The following is a 16,683-nucleotide window of genomic DNA, read 5'->3' on the forward strand; positions in this document are numbered from 1 at the left end:
AAGGGCAGTGGCAAAACTCTCTATGAATTCAAACACTACAACCCACTGTACAAATCCTGCTGTTCCTGCAGCCCTGCAAGGGTGCTGCATCTCACACACCATTGTGTGTGGCAAATGGAATTTGCAAATTTTGTGGGTTTTTCTTTTCTCTCCCTGAGGCCAAGGAAAAGAGAAGTGATTATTTTATAATCCCTCATGGAGTGTAGAATGATCCAATTTGTGTGCAATTAAACATGAATGTTCTATTTAATTCTGTAATATCAAGCCAGCTTTGGAGATTGGATGTTTTAGACTGCATTTAGTCCAGAATCCTGTCAGATGGGAAGGTGGCATGACGATAGAGGCAATCACCATAAGCATGCTGACTGATCAAAGTCAGCTATAAGTCAAATCAAATTCCATAAAGCCTTGCTTTGTAAAATGTTTTAAAGGTTTCATGAAATTACATTTTAAAAATTCAGGCTTACAAGCAGGATAAGTGGTATTCAATTCCTCTTTGAATATAGTATCTCCCCAATAACAATTTATTTGACAGAGGTATTTATAGGAGGCTTGACGCTGCAACTGTAGTAAAATGCCAACGTTCTTCTTTCCTCTTTTTAAAGAATTTTATGCTGGGTGCACACTATATTGTTTCTTAATTGCTAATGGACTCAAGGGCCTGGCTGGTTGCAGTTGCATTAAAATAAATCCATACTCACTTCATTGAAGGCAAAAGGCTAGACTGAGTTGTTGCTGGACAGCACTTCCCTGTGTCTCAGGACAAATGTGTGACCCGTTTGCTCTGAAGCACTTCTACTTTTAATCTCCAGGGAATGTCATTAAGGGATGGCCTTGGGTAACGAGATGGTGAAGACACAACTTCCCCCCATATCCTACTGAATAGTTTCGTTTCACAGACAAGTTCTAAGGATACACACACAAAGAAACCTGCATGTAGTTACCTGGGGAAAAGGGGAACAAAAGAAGTTGACTGTTGTGAGGAGAGCAGTTGAAAGGTAGCACCAGAGCTGGCCTTATCCTTATGCTGTGTGTGCATTATCAAGCTTCCCATCAACTGTGTGTATGTGAGAAGAGGTGGGCAGCAGAATCAGTCATTGGTTCAGAAACCTAGTAAGGTTTGATAAATCATTGTCAATACTTTGAATGATCTGTTAATTTGTTTCTGTAAGTTGAGTAACATTTGCTTCTGTTATACAAGTATTCCAAACAACTTTGCATACTTTTGTTACTGATTTTACTCTTTGTACACAGTAGTATAGACAACGTTAAGCAAAGAGTACCTTAGTTATGTCTGCAGCGCACATTAATGTGCACATTTTTTATTTGGTGTGGAGACACACAGAAGATAGTGGTAAAGACCAGGGTTCATAATGTTCTGATGTATTTAAACACTGTCTCAAATTATACTGGTGGTAAATGTACTCCATAAAAACTCAGTGCAGATTCCAGGTAACTGAACGTGTAGTAGACGATTTTCTATAGAAGCGGTTAGTTTGTACCAGGTTAGCTGCACCATTACAGAGCAAGGATTTACTGTATATTATCAATCAATAGAAGGAAGATGAAAAGATAATTTAAAGTTGTGTTGCATTAGGCTTTGGTGGTTCTGTTTTTTTTGTGTTTTGTTTTTTTAGGAAATCGTGCTTTCCATTTATTTGGTAGGTATAGAGAGAAATTCTCTATTGCAAAGAAGCAGAATTTATCTGTATTGGATCACAGTTGGTTTTATTTTGTTTACAATACTGGACACGTTCTCTTCCTCTCATCCTGCCACCTATAGGTCAGCTGGGGTATTTTTCTTTCAAGAGCAGGTTATTTTTTACCTGGTAATTAAATTTTTCAAGAGTAAAAGTATTTGCTAATATACCTGAAAATAATCTGCTGTAGCTTTAAACTCACTGGCCTTTTTCTCTTGACATTTAACCATTAAACAAGTCATTACCTATTATTGATTATTTAATAATGGTATGGAAATTGTGACCCAATTTAAAATGTTTCAGCAGCTTCCTATTTGATTTTCCCTAAGTAAAAAGTAAAACACACAAATCACCAATTTATAAAATTTCACTTATTCAATTTGTATATACAGCACTTTCACTGAAACTGTTGTATCAAAGAATCTAGTAAGAGAAATTAAGGTTGCTGGAGGGTCAAATGTAGTTCAGCCACTCCAGGCAAGCAAGTCCAGTTCGGTTTTTTATAGAGTGGGACAGCACTGAAAGAGTTAATTTAGAGGATGATGCATGTTAGTTTTCAGTTGTGCCTGAAATTGCTTGTAATTACAGCTCAGTTAGACTCCCTTTTAGGCAAGGACTGACAGAATCTTCTTGTTTGATTATGCATGCATCAATTAATCTCTTTTCTACTTCTGCATTCAGAAGTAAAAATGAAGGTGATAATGTGATGCATCTCCCATTACTGTGCTGCCTTGTCATGTTGTACACCTAGAGCTGGTTTTTTTGTGTGTATTTACACATGCTTTTAGCATAATGTAGTTCTATTTCATGTGGGCAGAGTTTTGAAGCAAATAAGAATGACCCTTAAAAATAATAATCTTTTAACTATTGTCAGGTTTTCTGATGAAAAATAATCAATAATGGTTGCCTGTATTTTAACTTTACCCAGCTAATACCAGGTCAGCATTCTCTAGTGGTTTTTCTCCTATTGATAATCAACTTCCTGATTATAATCACATGAAGGATGAATGCATTTATCAGTCATGCTAAAATGAACTTTGATTGTCATTAACTCTATACAGCAGGGTGATTGTATTAGTGAAGCAGGGGATGTGACCTGCTGGCTCCTTCTGGTGTGGTGAAAAGATAGGCAGAAAATACCAGCTCTGAGGGGAATGATGAAAACTCTGAAGAATTTTCAAAACCCTTTTATCATACATTTAGCTGAATTGTGCTATTAGTTTCTGGCACAAATATACATTAGAAGAAAGTATTTAATATTACACCAGATATTTAGTCTGCTTACAAAACTAGAATATTTGCAAATATAGCAAATATTATTACCACAACACAATTATTCTGCCTTACATGTTCCTTTTAGCTTTTTATGATAGGGTGAAGCAAGCCTGTTCCATAGGACAGAAAAATAAACAAGAAGGAAATCTTCATGCTTAAACAAGGAGGTCAGAAAGTAGAACCTCTGGGTACTGCTTTTAATGAATGACATTTCCTTGTTGCTACAGTAGTTTCCAGTGTGAAGCTCCACAATGAATGAATATAGCCATGTTGTCTTTTTGTACCATTAAAAAGAAAGTCACTGGAAAGAACAGAACCTTTATTTCATCATTAGATTAAACTGACTTCAACAGCAAATATTATTCCCCCCCTTAATCAAAGTTTCAAACTCTATTGGAAGAAGCTTTCTTCCATTTTGGGACTTCTCACTTATAGGGCCAGGAATACATTATCTAAAACTTGTACTGCTCATGAGGACAAGGACTGTACCAAATCAGGTCCAGGTGATAAGCCAGCTACTGTCTTTGAGACCAGTGAACTTCTAAGTCCCCCTGTGCAAAAGACTTGTAATGCTTCCTGGACTTACTATCCTGTTTACCTGGGAAACTTGTATAGGACAGCTGCTTTGCCTGTTCTCAAGAGATGGTCTTTGTCATGGAGCCTATAAATGTAAACCAGGAATGTCAGTAGATTTGCAGGGGAGCTTAAAGTAAGAAAGAGAAGAGGGAGCTGCCTGGAGAGGAGAACAAGAAATCAGTGCAACATCAATGGTTGTGAGGTATTACATGTAGTTTTTTGTCAGGGATAATTTGATAGGGAGAAAAAATTGCAGAAAGGGAGGTGATTGTATATATAAGATGTGAAGCATCATTCACAACTTGAGGACTGAAACAAATTATTGTCACATTTCTTTTTTTACGTAGGCAATCTGTTTGCCACTGCCTTGTTTGTTTATGCTTAAGAAAATACTAGTGTATAATCAGCCACAATAAATGAGGTAACGTAAGTATATCTTTGAATATCCTAAATATAAAATTATGAAACCAAACTCTGGGATTTAAAATAGTCTTTGAAACATGTTTTAATCAGGTGAAGCTGCTGAAAAATAAAACAAAACAAAGAAGTGCAATTTATTGTGAAGTGTATTGCTCTGAGGCAATATCAAGTGTTTTGATATTTATTCAGTAGCATTTTGCTGTATGATTTCCAGCTTTTCTGTGAGTCTTATCTTCAAAATTCCATTTATTCAAGAGTTCTGTTTGTTGTTATCAGGCTGTTCTGTGAGAGTTTATCCTATTGCTCCCTAAAGATCAAATTTAAGCATGGAAAGAATTGCTTGCTGTTTCTGGAGTGTTAAGGTTTTATACAAAATTTTGGTAATTTGTTTTCTTTCCTGTGTTTAAGGACACCACAATGTGCCTGACAGATGTGCTGAGGATAAAGTTGGTATAAAAGTAGGAAAATATTTGCTAGTACCATGTGAGTTTGATAAAGCAAAACCTATTTGTCCACTTTTTCTCGCCACCACAAACCCATACTGATCACCCATAAGCCACCAGGCTCAGTGGTCTGAAATTGTCTTTCCCTCACTTTTGTAAAGCAGGGTCTTCCAGTGCAGTATGAATCTCTTGCAGAACAAGATAGGTACAATTTACTAGAATGTCTCAAAAGACATTAAATTCATTAGTAAAATACAAAAAGTGCGTATTTGGCAAAATTAGCTTCAAATATCAGCCAAGGCCATGAATGTAATGTACAGGAACTGCACTGTACACTTTACATAGTCTTTGACATTTCATAAACAATCTGAACCCTATCAGAGAAGCAGGATGCAGACTAAATGTGCATGGTGCATGCAGTTAATAACAATAAGTGTGTGGCTCTGCTAGTCACAGCTCCATTGGTATCTGATGCAGCAGCTCTGGGTGGCAACCTGCAGGCTGTTTATCACACTCATTGTGCCTCCAGCATGACACTGAACTCATAAACTTTCAGGTTATTGCCTGTCCTTGGCTTATTTACACCACACAGAGTTCAATAGAGAGAGCAACGTCTGATTTCACTATAGATGCCTTCTAAAGAATTGGCATCTGAGCCTCTGGAAGAGCAGGCTGCTTTTTTCATATGCCTTTCTATCATATCTGTATATTCAAAGAGTAAAAGTTCAGTAGTTCATACACCTTCTAATATTTTTTGTCACTGCCTTACTTGATCCCTTTTAGGTGTAATCACAAGGCACAACGCAGCACCATGTGTAACTTCAGCATAGCTGTAGACTAGTTTGTGCTTCTACACAATATAGTAATGCCACTTCAGTACGTGTTTAGATTTTGCAAAAAGAGCCACATTAGTATTGCTATTTAGTGTATTGTGTCTCTTGATAAGGCTTAGTAGCAATGCCATGCTGCTGTGTGTCTACTTCTCTAGCGTCTGTCTCATTTGGCTTGGGCTGTGTGCACCATGCAGGGCTGCACAGCGTTTTTATATCAGTACTGCACAGTAATTGCATTGCTAGCTAATGAAGCCATTCATCAGGAAAAATGCAAGCTCTTATTTCTATTTAGGGAACAAACTTCAGTTCACAAAACATCATACAGCTTCATTTTATGAAGTTTTCAATGCACTCTTGTATGAAATGTGTAGTGTAAGGACTTCAGCTCCCAAAGCCAGATGATCATCTGTGCACTTTCTAAAATGTAGTGCAAACTGACCAATAATTTCACAGACGTTCATGCAAAAAATTAAGACTGAATGATAGGTCAATATTTGTTGAATTTCACTTCATCAGGCTTTAGAGAGCAATTTATTAGTAATTTAAATAAATTTAAGCTAGAAAATAATTTACTCCTCTTATAAAAATTAAAAAGTAAAGACCATCCTTGTAGTATTATACTGCAAATAATGCTGTTGCTTTACAGGGCATCCTACTTTACTTCTCAATGTCCTTTCTGATGTTTTGTGCTAGTTAACTTTCAGTTCCAGTAATAAAGGATGATGAATTAATTAGTGCAAATATATGATAATTATTGTCAGATGAAATAAACATAAAACAAAAATGGTTTATAACTCATCAATAATTATGTACTATGCTCAATCTTCAATATGCAGGGCATGTCAAAGTAGTGTCATTATAATGAAAATCTAATTATTGCACAGCTGTGTTGATTATGAAGCACCATTATAACTTTCATCCTCCTCATTTGGTTCCTGCTTCAGTCATGCTTTTGTTCCCACTTGTTAATACTGGAAAATGTCTCTCCTGTGCATTGATTTATAGTTAAAATGGAGGCATAAAATTTCCTATTATTGTGGCTTTCTCAAGGTCTTTCACAGGTATTATATAGACAGGCTCCAAATTCTTTCACTGCAATAATGTGGAAGAGTGGAAGCAAAATGGAAGATTAAAGACAAACTTATATGATATATATCCCTGTGTTTGGATTTAATCTGTGCCTGAAGATATTTTGACCTAAATTACCAAATACATTGCAGTTTCATAAGAGGCAGCTGCAGCTGCTTTATTCTGAGCTACTCAGATTTAACTTCATGGAATATGGAACAGGTAAAATTATTTATGACCTATTCAGGCTCCTCTTCTTGTTTTGGATTGAAAAGTAGTATATACATTTATATTTGTATGCCATTTGATTATTCTCTTGCTTTGCCTAAAGAATGAGGGGGAAAAAAAAAAAAGGTGATTAATATTTGACAAATCTCCAAAACTGAAATACTGTAGGAGTGGGAGATTTGTGATATGTTCTTTTTGGCATATATTTCAGTTTGATTACAAAGTTTAAGACATTCTCTGATGAAAACACTACCAAAATGTGCTATAATTTTAATCTCAAGCCTTGTTTTGGAATTGAAACTTGCTTGTGATTTGTCCCTTACTTTATAATGAGGAATCTACACCAAAGTACTGCAGTAAAAAACCTCTTAAGACCAGGATGAATTGCACTGTTTATATACCTTTATCATTTGGCATGTAAGCACAAAAATAACATTCCTAGGCATTGCTTCTAAATTACCATGAATGAAAACACTAAACTTGTTATTTCTAAGGTACATAGAATAATTATAGTACAGAATGCCAAAAGATCTTGTGTTTTCCTGAGAACTGACCATTGAAAAAGAGAGTTACTACTTTCTGTGAGAATAAACAGGCAACATCAATCATTTGAGCTGAAACTATTCAGTAAAATAAGTAGTTTGGCTCCCATTCTGCCCAGCACATTTGCCTTGCAGCTGGTAATCCTAACCTCCCTTAAAAATTGTGGCTATGGTGGTGGTTACTTAATGGGTGACATTTCACTGAGCTTAAGGAATGAGGCTGTTTCCCACTCAGTATCTCCTGGTAGGCTGTGCTGTCTCTGACTAGAATTGAATGTCACTGTTACTGTTCTACATGGTAATAGTATTAGGAAACACTGTCTTAAACTACATACATGTGTCTGAAACTACATAGCTTTGTGGACATACAAACTTTAGAATTGCTATTAGCAAATATTGTTAACACTGCTAACATTCTTCAGACACAAAAGTGATTCTTCTGCTGTTTTCAAGAGGGTGAAAAAGAAATATAAAATGCCCAAATCCATATTTTTACTCTTCTTTAGTTTAAATATTTGCAGAGAGCTTATCTGCTTATTTTGTAACGCAAATATTCTTCCCCTTGGCCTTAGCCTGTTGCTTTGTAGTGATCAAAGTTGTTGAGGTTAATGTTGTTATTACTGATCTGGCTCCTCTACAATGAAAATATCTCAGAAGTGTGATTATGGAAAGGCCTCTGTTGTAAAAGTTGAACTTTGAACTTTCTTCCAGGGTAAATTTTAGCTATATTCCATTATTTAAAAGGTATCTGGTGAGGGCAAATTTGGAGACTGGAAACAGATTAACCTAGGGGGGACTCCAACAACCTAAGCTGCTAATTTTCTCTGTACTATATTCACTGATTTTCAGTGGATGTTTTGCCCAGAATTCTCTCTTACGCCTCTCTGACATTTCATGTATATTTTGCTTGAGACTTTGTGTCTTTCTGCCTTTTCCTTGTTTAATGTTCTGCTCCTATGATTGCTTGGAGTCAAACGTTGGTGCAAGTCTGGAGTGAGGCTCAAGCTCACAAGTATGGATGCTTGCAGAGATGCCTTCACAGGCCCATGACATGCCAGTGTGTTGCTTATTACTTGAATGCATTCCAATATACACTTGTTGCTAGTCAAGTGGCACTAGTAGATTGCTGACCAGCAGGCAGTGGGCTTCACCAGCATTTCCATCTCATTCTGCATGTCTCATGGTTTGCTTCTTGACTCCATACACTTCAATCTGTGTCCCTTTTTTGTGGTTATTCTCTCCTGAGGTTTCACACAGGTAGCTAATTCATCCACCAGTTTGCACCTTAGAAGAATTATGACAGAGGTGCCTAATTTAATTCAGCTAGTTATCTTTGCCATTTTAAAAATGGAAATGATAATAGCTCCTATGGAAAGTATAAGTCAAATAGGCTTTATTTATGTCTAATTTGTTAGCTTAAGTAAAGTAGTTTAATTTAGGAAATAGATTGAATTAAGAAAATTAAGAAACTACACTACCTGGGTAATTAATTGTGTAGATAATTAATTTTAGCATAGAACTGCATATATTAATATGCTATCATGTGTTCCATTACACACAAAATTGAGATATATGATTTGGTAAAATCTTTCTGAAAATAAGCATCTGTATGGATTTAAGCAACATCAGTTAAAAGTGAGATGACAGGAAGGCAAAAGCTACCACTGTTAGAAAGAAGTGTTTGGTCTAAAACAGATCAGATGCCAGCCAAGTGCCAGGAAGTGTCTGCATGGGCATATGTGTTTGCCACAAGATTTTAATCCCAGATGTGATGAGTATCTTATCTAATCTCATGTACCAAATCACAGAATCACAAAATCACAGAATCCTAGGGGTCGGAAGGGACCTTGAAAGATCATCTAAAATCACCTGGAGAGTTCTCTTTGAGCATTCTTGCAGAATTTGGGCCTTAAGCTGTAGTGAGATGATGCAAATTGCTGCATTTTACTTTGCAGAAGTTTTTGAGTTTGCCATTATACATTAGAGGCATGCTCTATTGGTCGTGGATAGAAAACAAACAAAGCTGTAATTGAGGATAAATGCAATTTTTGACAGTTTTGGACAAAAGGATCACAGCAGGTTAAAGATCATCATTCATACATCTTTTATCAGACAGAATTCTTACACTTTAATTGAAGCAATAATTGTATTTGGAATACATTTACTTGAAACTAGATTTATATACATTATTCTGATTTTTCAAATTTTAAATATTTGGCTAATTTCTTGTCAAGCAAAACCAAATAACAAGTATCTTAATTAGTAACAGTTTTATTTAAAAGTGCACAGTGCTAAGTAAACTTGTAGAAGTTAAAAGGCAGACAGAGGTCTAACCAGAGATCTTATGACTGTAGAAAATGTGGGTGAAGCATCACTAGTGTTTGAGATGAGGCTACATGTATTAATCTATATTCCAGATGCTTGTATGCAAACTTCTAGTTGTTGTTTGTTGGGGTTTTTTTGTGCTTAATTTTTGTTTTACATTTACCTGAAATTTATAAATATTCTTAAAGGGGTTTACTATTCAGATGAAATAAAAGACAGTCAAGAATTCAAGAATGAGCATTGTTTCTTCAGAAAATGCTGAATTGCTGGAACTGGAATATTTTGTCTGTTAGACAAATGAATGTGATTTTTTTTTGATTCACAACTATGCTTTAAAAGTGCTGTTTAAGTAGCCCCAGCACTTGCTTTCCTAACATCTTACCTTCCCATAGACCTGTATCTGTTACCCTTCTATGTTTACTGTGCTGTTTTGACAGTTAATCCATTTTCCTTTTTATGTCTGATACTTTGTGAGAAAAAAGGTCAGTCTTAAAATGCTCATTTTTTTCCCCTGTATTTCTCACACTGCCTCTTACCTCTTCAGTCTGTCCCTCCTCTGAAAGGAAGCCCTTTGAGGAGCTGTTTTTGTGGCATGTTCCAAGTGGTATCATTTCTGATGGAGGGGTATGTTCAGAGCTCAGAGCTTCATTTCAGCAGTTCTGCTATGAATTCATGCTTCTAAAAACATGGATTTCCTGCTGGCTCGCAGGCTGAAATTTCCATATACTCTTCAGAGCAAACCTAATGGATAACATTAATGCTTTGTCTGAATGATAAGTTAGCCTGCTGGATAGCTAAAGGCTTGCAAGCCACATCCTCAGCTAGGATATAGTGGCATAGCTCTATTTGAAGTCAATGGAGCTGTGACATTTCACATCAGTTAGGAATCTCCCCTGTGAGTTTTAAGGGTTTTTGTGTGAGTCTTCCTGCCTTGTTAGTATGTCTCAGGTAGTGTGAAACAGACCCATTGGAGATGCTAATTCTATGTGCTGAATAAGATATTACTCTGTGTGGGTTGGGGTATTTTGTTAAAGGAGGGGAAGAAGGTACATACAGCCCAAAGTATGTACTTCTGTTCACCTTGGAAATTCATCTAGTATATAGATTTGTTCCAGCAAGGTTGTGTTTGTTAGGGATGTTAAACGACACGGTTTATGATTAAGAATTATTTTCCTATTTTGAGATTGCAGACAAATTTTTCCTCTCTAATCCTTCGCTTGAACACTGGCTGTGCAAATTTGGCACAGTGTTTTGTTCTCTTTTAATCCATTTAGGTTTTATATCAGTGTCCATATTAATTTGTGTCTAGAAGCAGCTGTTGTGGATGTCCTTGGGAATGTTAGAACTTTAGCTTATCAAGTTTCCTATGATGCCTGAGAGACCACTCTGCATCTTGTTAAGTTCATCCTTTGTAGTACCTTTTAAACAATACATTGTTCATATTTCTTCCCCCTGTGGTTATACAGAGAGCTGGGGAGATGTAAGGAAGTCCTATAACTTTCTATGTAATGCTTCTGGCTCAGGAAATTTGGAAGAAGTGTATAGCTGTGTTATGGTTTTGTATGTTCAGAGTTTACCAACAATCTCGCTGCCCTGTTTAAACCCAGGGAGAAGAAAATAAGCCAGAAGGAAAAGGAAACAATTCAAACTTAAATAACCTTTTTCAAGTCTTCTCATTTGCCTCCAGATATTGTTGCACATTTTTTAATTTAAGTTACTCTTGCTTTGCAATGGATGTCAGAGAAATATGTCTTCATGCAATGAAAACATTGTTCAGAGAACAGCTTGCATGTAGTAGACATGTTAAGAGTACATCTTGCTTTTCTGTAGGTCAGCCTTTCTACAGGCAACATAGATTTATTTTTTTTTCCTCTTTGTATAATAAATAAACTCTTGGATATTGCAGAAATATTTATTAGTTGTGTTGGATTTAGAAATATTTCTCATTTGGATTGTAAACCACTAGTGGGTAGAAATTCCTAAACAAGAGAGAGAGAAAGAGACATGAATGACTCTGTGCTGTTAGAGTGGTTTTTACACTTTTGAAAGAAATATGTCTCTTTTCCTAAACAGAAAATATCTCAAAACAGAACTTCTCAAACATTTAACTGCCTGGCTACTACCACCTCAAACAAATGCATCAATGTACTAGGTGAAGGGAAGAGACAACTGTGCATCCATGTGATCACAGTGAGGTCTGACACATGGTGGTATCAATGCAATAATAACACTGTACAAAAGGTTGCTAAAGAGGGATAAAAGTAAAGAGAAAAGATACAGAGTTATGCTTTAAAAAATGGTCTTGTAATAAAGATTTTGTATGTGAAATTACTTTCATGTGTGTATTTATAAGAAACATGTAATAAAGGAAAAGTGAGATCATGTAGTTGAAATGTAGGCACTCCATTATTAATTTTGTACTGATGTGTATATGTTCATACACACACACATATATATACTTTAGTTATTCAGGTTGCAAAGGTGCTTTATTCTGCTGCCTGAGCAGGTACATTTTGCCTGTGGCATTGGCTCTGCAGAATTAGTAGGTGTCTATTCTTCTCTCTATCGTGTTCTTATAAAGATTAATTTCTGATGCTAGAACAATATAGAAAATCAGGATCTTGCATGTAGATTGAATTGCTCATCAGAAAACATGCACAATAAAAACTGCTGGAAAATAAAGTATTTATGAGCAGAGCCTTGTAGAGACCAATACTTTTATTTAGGAAAACAGTTCCTCTACTCAGAATTGAACGTTAATACAAGGCTAATCATCAGCTTCTAAGTAAAATTAGGAAGTAGTATTTTGAGGAAAACCTTCTTGCCTCAGTTTGCTTTATGTTTTGTGTGCTGTTTACATTAGCATGAATAACCAACTACTACACCATGTTGCTTTCTCACATTCGAGTTATGCCTTTCAGTTTCATCCCACTTTGGGCACCTTTCCCATACTCTGGCCTTCATTCTCTTATCTTTTCCTAGGGTAGTTAGATTAATTTTTATTTTTCTTCTGTGCTGCATAAGCTGGCACTGTCTCAAATGCTCACATTGTTGTTCTCAGCCAGTTTCTGTGAAATGTTATTTGTTACTATGTTTAAAAGCTTTGTTTCTCTGACTGAAATTATTTGCTTAGATGGCTCAGAGCAATGCTGTAGGCCAGTACGTTTCTGCAGGAGCTGTTCCACTTTTTCTTGGTGACAGGAATAGAGAAAGAGATCTGACTGCTTGAAGCTTCCATCTTTTGCTGGGATTAATGGGTAATGTAAGAGTAAATTAGCATACACAACAGAGCTTTTCTTGCAGCAAAAGAGGCTTGCTCACAAAGGGCTATGTATTATTTGGTGTATGTATACAGGGAGAGATAAAAAAAAACCAAAACAGAAGGGAGGTTCTTCCAAATCAAATCTGCCAAAAGCTTCTTATTCAAAAGGACTGTGCATCCTGACCCCAAGGAACGGTCTGGGATCCGGTTCTTTTCAGTGCCTACAAAGCTAAAGCTTTTGAAACAATTCAGCTCCTTCAGTCCAAATATGATCCTTATGTTTTGAGCTTTTGTTCTGTATCTCCCTCACTCAGTATGTATCTCCACACATAAATTGTGATTCACAAAGCTTTTAGTTGTTGTTTATAGTATAATAATAATACAAAAGTTCTCATTGATTTATTATCATTGACTGATTGACTTAGTGAATGCAATCAGGCCTTTTCCTAAGATGGAGAGTTCTTTCTACTTTTAAAGACTGGTAAAGGAAGAAGCGTCAGAAAAGCATCTTGGAGTAACAATAAGAACTATAATTTTATAATGAGACAAATTATATAAGGAATTTAGCTACCTATAATATTTGAGCCCTGAACAATTTTCTTACATTTGCATAAAAAGGTGTACAAAGTCAGGACTCATGCCTGAATCATTAATCCAGTTTCTCAGTGAGTTTAAAATCAGATAATGGAACACTTGTTAATAGTGCATTAGTGCTGGTCCTGTGAGGGCACATAGACACACAGGGAGAGATCAATCACAATTTAAAAGTTGTCCATTTGCACATGTGAATGCATCCATTTAAACTTCCACTCTGGTAATTGTCTACATTTTTTTCTTTGTTTTGTTGTTGTTTTGGGTTTTTTTGCACAGATTGTGAGAATGGGAGGTAGCAACAGTGGGAAGCAGGAGGTGTTTGCTTGGTTCTCTGGTGTATACAGACTTCAGCTGATTGTGGCTGGAATAGCCAGTGCACAGAACTTTTGAAAATCAGGACTTCTGTAATCCTCCCTGAAGGTGTCTGTGGAGTTTTTTTTCCTGTGTTGCATGTCTGGATAAAAGTGCATGTCTCCTTGAGGCTGCCCTTGCGCTGTTCCATCTTTAACACATTTGTGCTACAGAAAAAAAAAAAAGAAAAAAGAAAAGCAAAAAAAATCCCCAACAACAACAACAAAAAAACAAAACCCAAAACAACCAACAACAAAAATCAAACAGAAGGGAAAAGGAATGCTGGAGGGCTCATACAGAAACTGATAGATGTGATTGTCAGCCTTTATCAGATTTTTACAAAGAACAGAAGACATTAATGGATAAAGCCCATTTTACTTATGTACAGTTAATTGTCAGTGGAGATGAGAATGAGTAAAATATTTCATATTCTTCAGTGATACATTTAAAGAATCTTAAATATAGGTATAAACACATATCAAGAGAACTGACAATCTCCAAAAGCAAAATTAATTCCATCTCTATGTGATTAGTGTTATGCTTCTAGAATAAACAATCTTGTTTGGCAATATATGGGGAGGGAGTTTGTTACCTATGGTAAATCTAACTAAATTGAAACTAACAGTAAAAACTCTGCTCTCAGCTATGCTTACCTAACAGGATTAGATTGAAATAATGGAAAACATTATGAGAAGCAAAATGTGGCTATCTTTACACATTTTTAGAAATATATTTCTTGTAGCCAGAGAATAGCTGGTATTACTATGGATCACAGTTATTATCTTTAGCATTGGACTTGTGGGCATTAAATTTGTGTTTTCCTTAAAAACAAAGATGGGCATTCAGCTCTTGTCTTCCAGATTTAAAACACAATTTCCTGGAGGAAAACAAGTCTGCTGGGTGGTTTAGTAGGATGTTTCTGAAATTTATGTTATTTTAAAACCAGTATTATACATATGCATTGTTTTTAAACTGTCTCTTTTCCTGTGATTTCTTTGGAAATAGTTTTAAAGTCAAAGTCTGTGTTCAAATTTAGTACCTTGTATCAGACAACTTGAACACAAAGTAAGAATAATCAACCTTTGGCTTATCAGTGTATGCCTACTGAAAATGATCCGAGTATCAAGATGTTGAGAAAAGCAATGGGCATTTAAACAAAGGAATCTTTTTTTTTTTTTTTTTTTTTTTTTTTTTTCCTGAAATGGTCCAAACCTTAAGAAGCAGAAGATCAAGAAGCTGTTGCTTTTTCAGTCAGTGAACTCTAATGTGTCGGTTTAGGGTTGTTTTTTTGTCTGTTGTTTACATTTAATTCACATGATCTCCAAATACACGAGAACCATTTTTGCTGAACTAGAAAGGATGCATATCAAGTGTTTCCAGAAATGTTTACCCAGCTTCTGACAGGAATATTTGTGTAGTTGCTTTTTTTTTTTTTTTTTGTCTCTCAGTTGCATCTTCCTTGTGTAGGATAAATTTGGCTGTATCAATTAGCAAAGGTTGGGTATTTTTTGCAGTATATATAATCACAAAAAGTAGGCATTTGTTGTTGAGATTTCTGTAATTTTTACTAAGAACACCACTAAAATGTGATTGTGTAAAATCTTGCTTTCTTTTTTTGCTCACTTTCTATGTAACAAGATGAAAAACGTTTACATACAACTTCAAGGACAGCAGTTTTATATGCTCATGAAGAGTCCTGGCTCATTAGTTGCATCTTTAGTACTGGTTTAGTTGTGTTTTGTTCAGCTAGAAAGTGTTTAAATAACAATGTTACCAATGTTATGAAGGTGGTTTTGTGGATTACTTGTGACAGGGCTGGGAGTAAAATAAATTTTGAGAGTCTGAGAGGGACTGGAAGTTACACTCTGCAATCTTGTAACTTGACTGTCTACAAGAGATGCTTAATGGCTAACAAGTATTTTATTTGCAAGCTGGTTCTTACTCAGCATTGAAAATTTGAGATGCTCATCCTTTGATCACTATATATGGTAGTGTTATCTGAAAAAAACCAACAAACCAGTTCAAAAGGAATTATCACACCAGCCTCTACACTTATTTGTGCTTTTGTTTTGCCTTACATTCCCCAGTGTAAGAAATGTTTACATGTTGGGGAAACTAAAGCATAATGAGGATAGAAGTTGCCTGGGGCCATACAATAGACTACTGATAAAAGTGGAAACAGGCACTAGATGCCTGAATAGTATCTCTTGTATTTTTATTTATTGTCACATTCTGCACTGAAAACATAGCCTAAACCAAAGTTCATCGATGTTGGAAGAAATAGTCTCATTGACTCTGACAGGTATTAATTTAGTTTCATGGTATGTGGCCTGGGATGTACAACACCCTAGAGATGTATAATGTTCACATTAGGAGCAGAATGCAGTCTCCAAATGTTGCCTTTTTCATAGCTCAGCCTCTCCTTATTTGGATTTCCTATAATAATAATTTCTTAAAAGATAATTAAATCCCTTGAAAAACTTGTGGGAGTGTGTGTAGAATCAGCCATTTTTTGTAAGTCTGTTCTTCCATGTCTGTTATTGTTGCTTAAAAAAAGGCATCCAAACAAAAGTGGTTGTTTTTTTTCTCAGAAAAGATTCTGTGCTATTAAATTCTTGCTGTTTCTGATTAATGCCAGCCTGTTTTAGTCAAAATGGCACCAACATTCATGTTTATAACACTATGTGATACATTGATCCAATCTTGAAGGTTGCCCTTTCAGTTCAGCAACTCCATCGACTTGTGGATAGTATTTGTAATTTCCAGGCATCTTAGAGACATTACTGCAGTCTGAACTTTTACACTGAAGCCGTACAAGATGACAACTTTGGCATTGATTCACTGCTCATTTTAGATAAACCATTTGGAATACCTTGTATTTAATTCTTTATAGATTCTGCATCTGGGGAAAGGAGTGCATAAAGTGTCTAAAAGGTGGGAAAAGCTTGGCTTATTTTTCTGACACAGATTGGCTTTGTAAGCACTGTTTAGCTTTCCCATGTTCTTGCTTGCAGTTGGTAAAACAAAGGTAATGGATTCAAAATCAGATCAGGCAAATGGTTGACC

Source organism: Chaetura pelagica, unplaced genomic scaffold (assembly GCF_000747805.2).
Source record: "Chaetura pelagica isolate M959 unplaced genomic scaffold, ChaPel_1.0 scaffold246, whole genome shotgun sequence".
In the NCBI taxonomy this organism is placed as follows: domain Eukaryota; kingdom Metazoa; phylum Chordata; class Aves; order Apodiformes; family Apodidae; genus Chaetura; species Chaetura pelagica.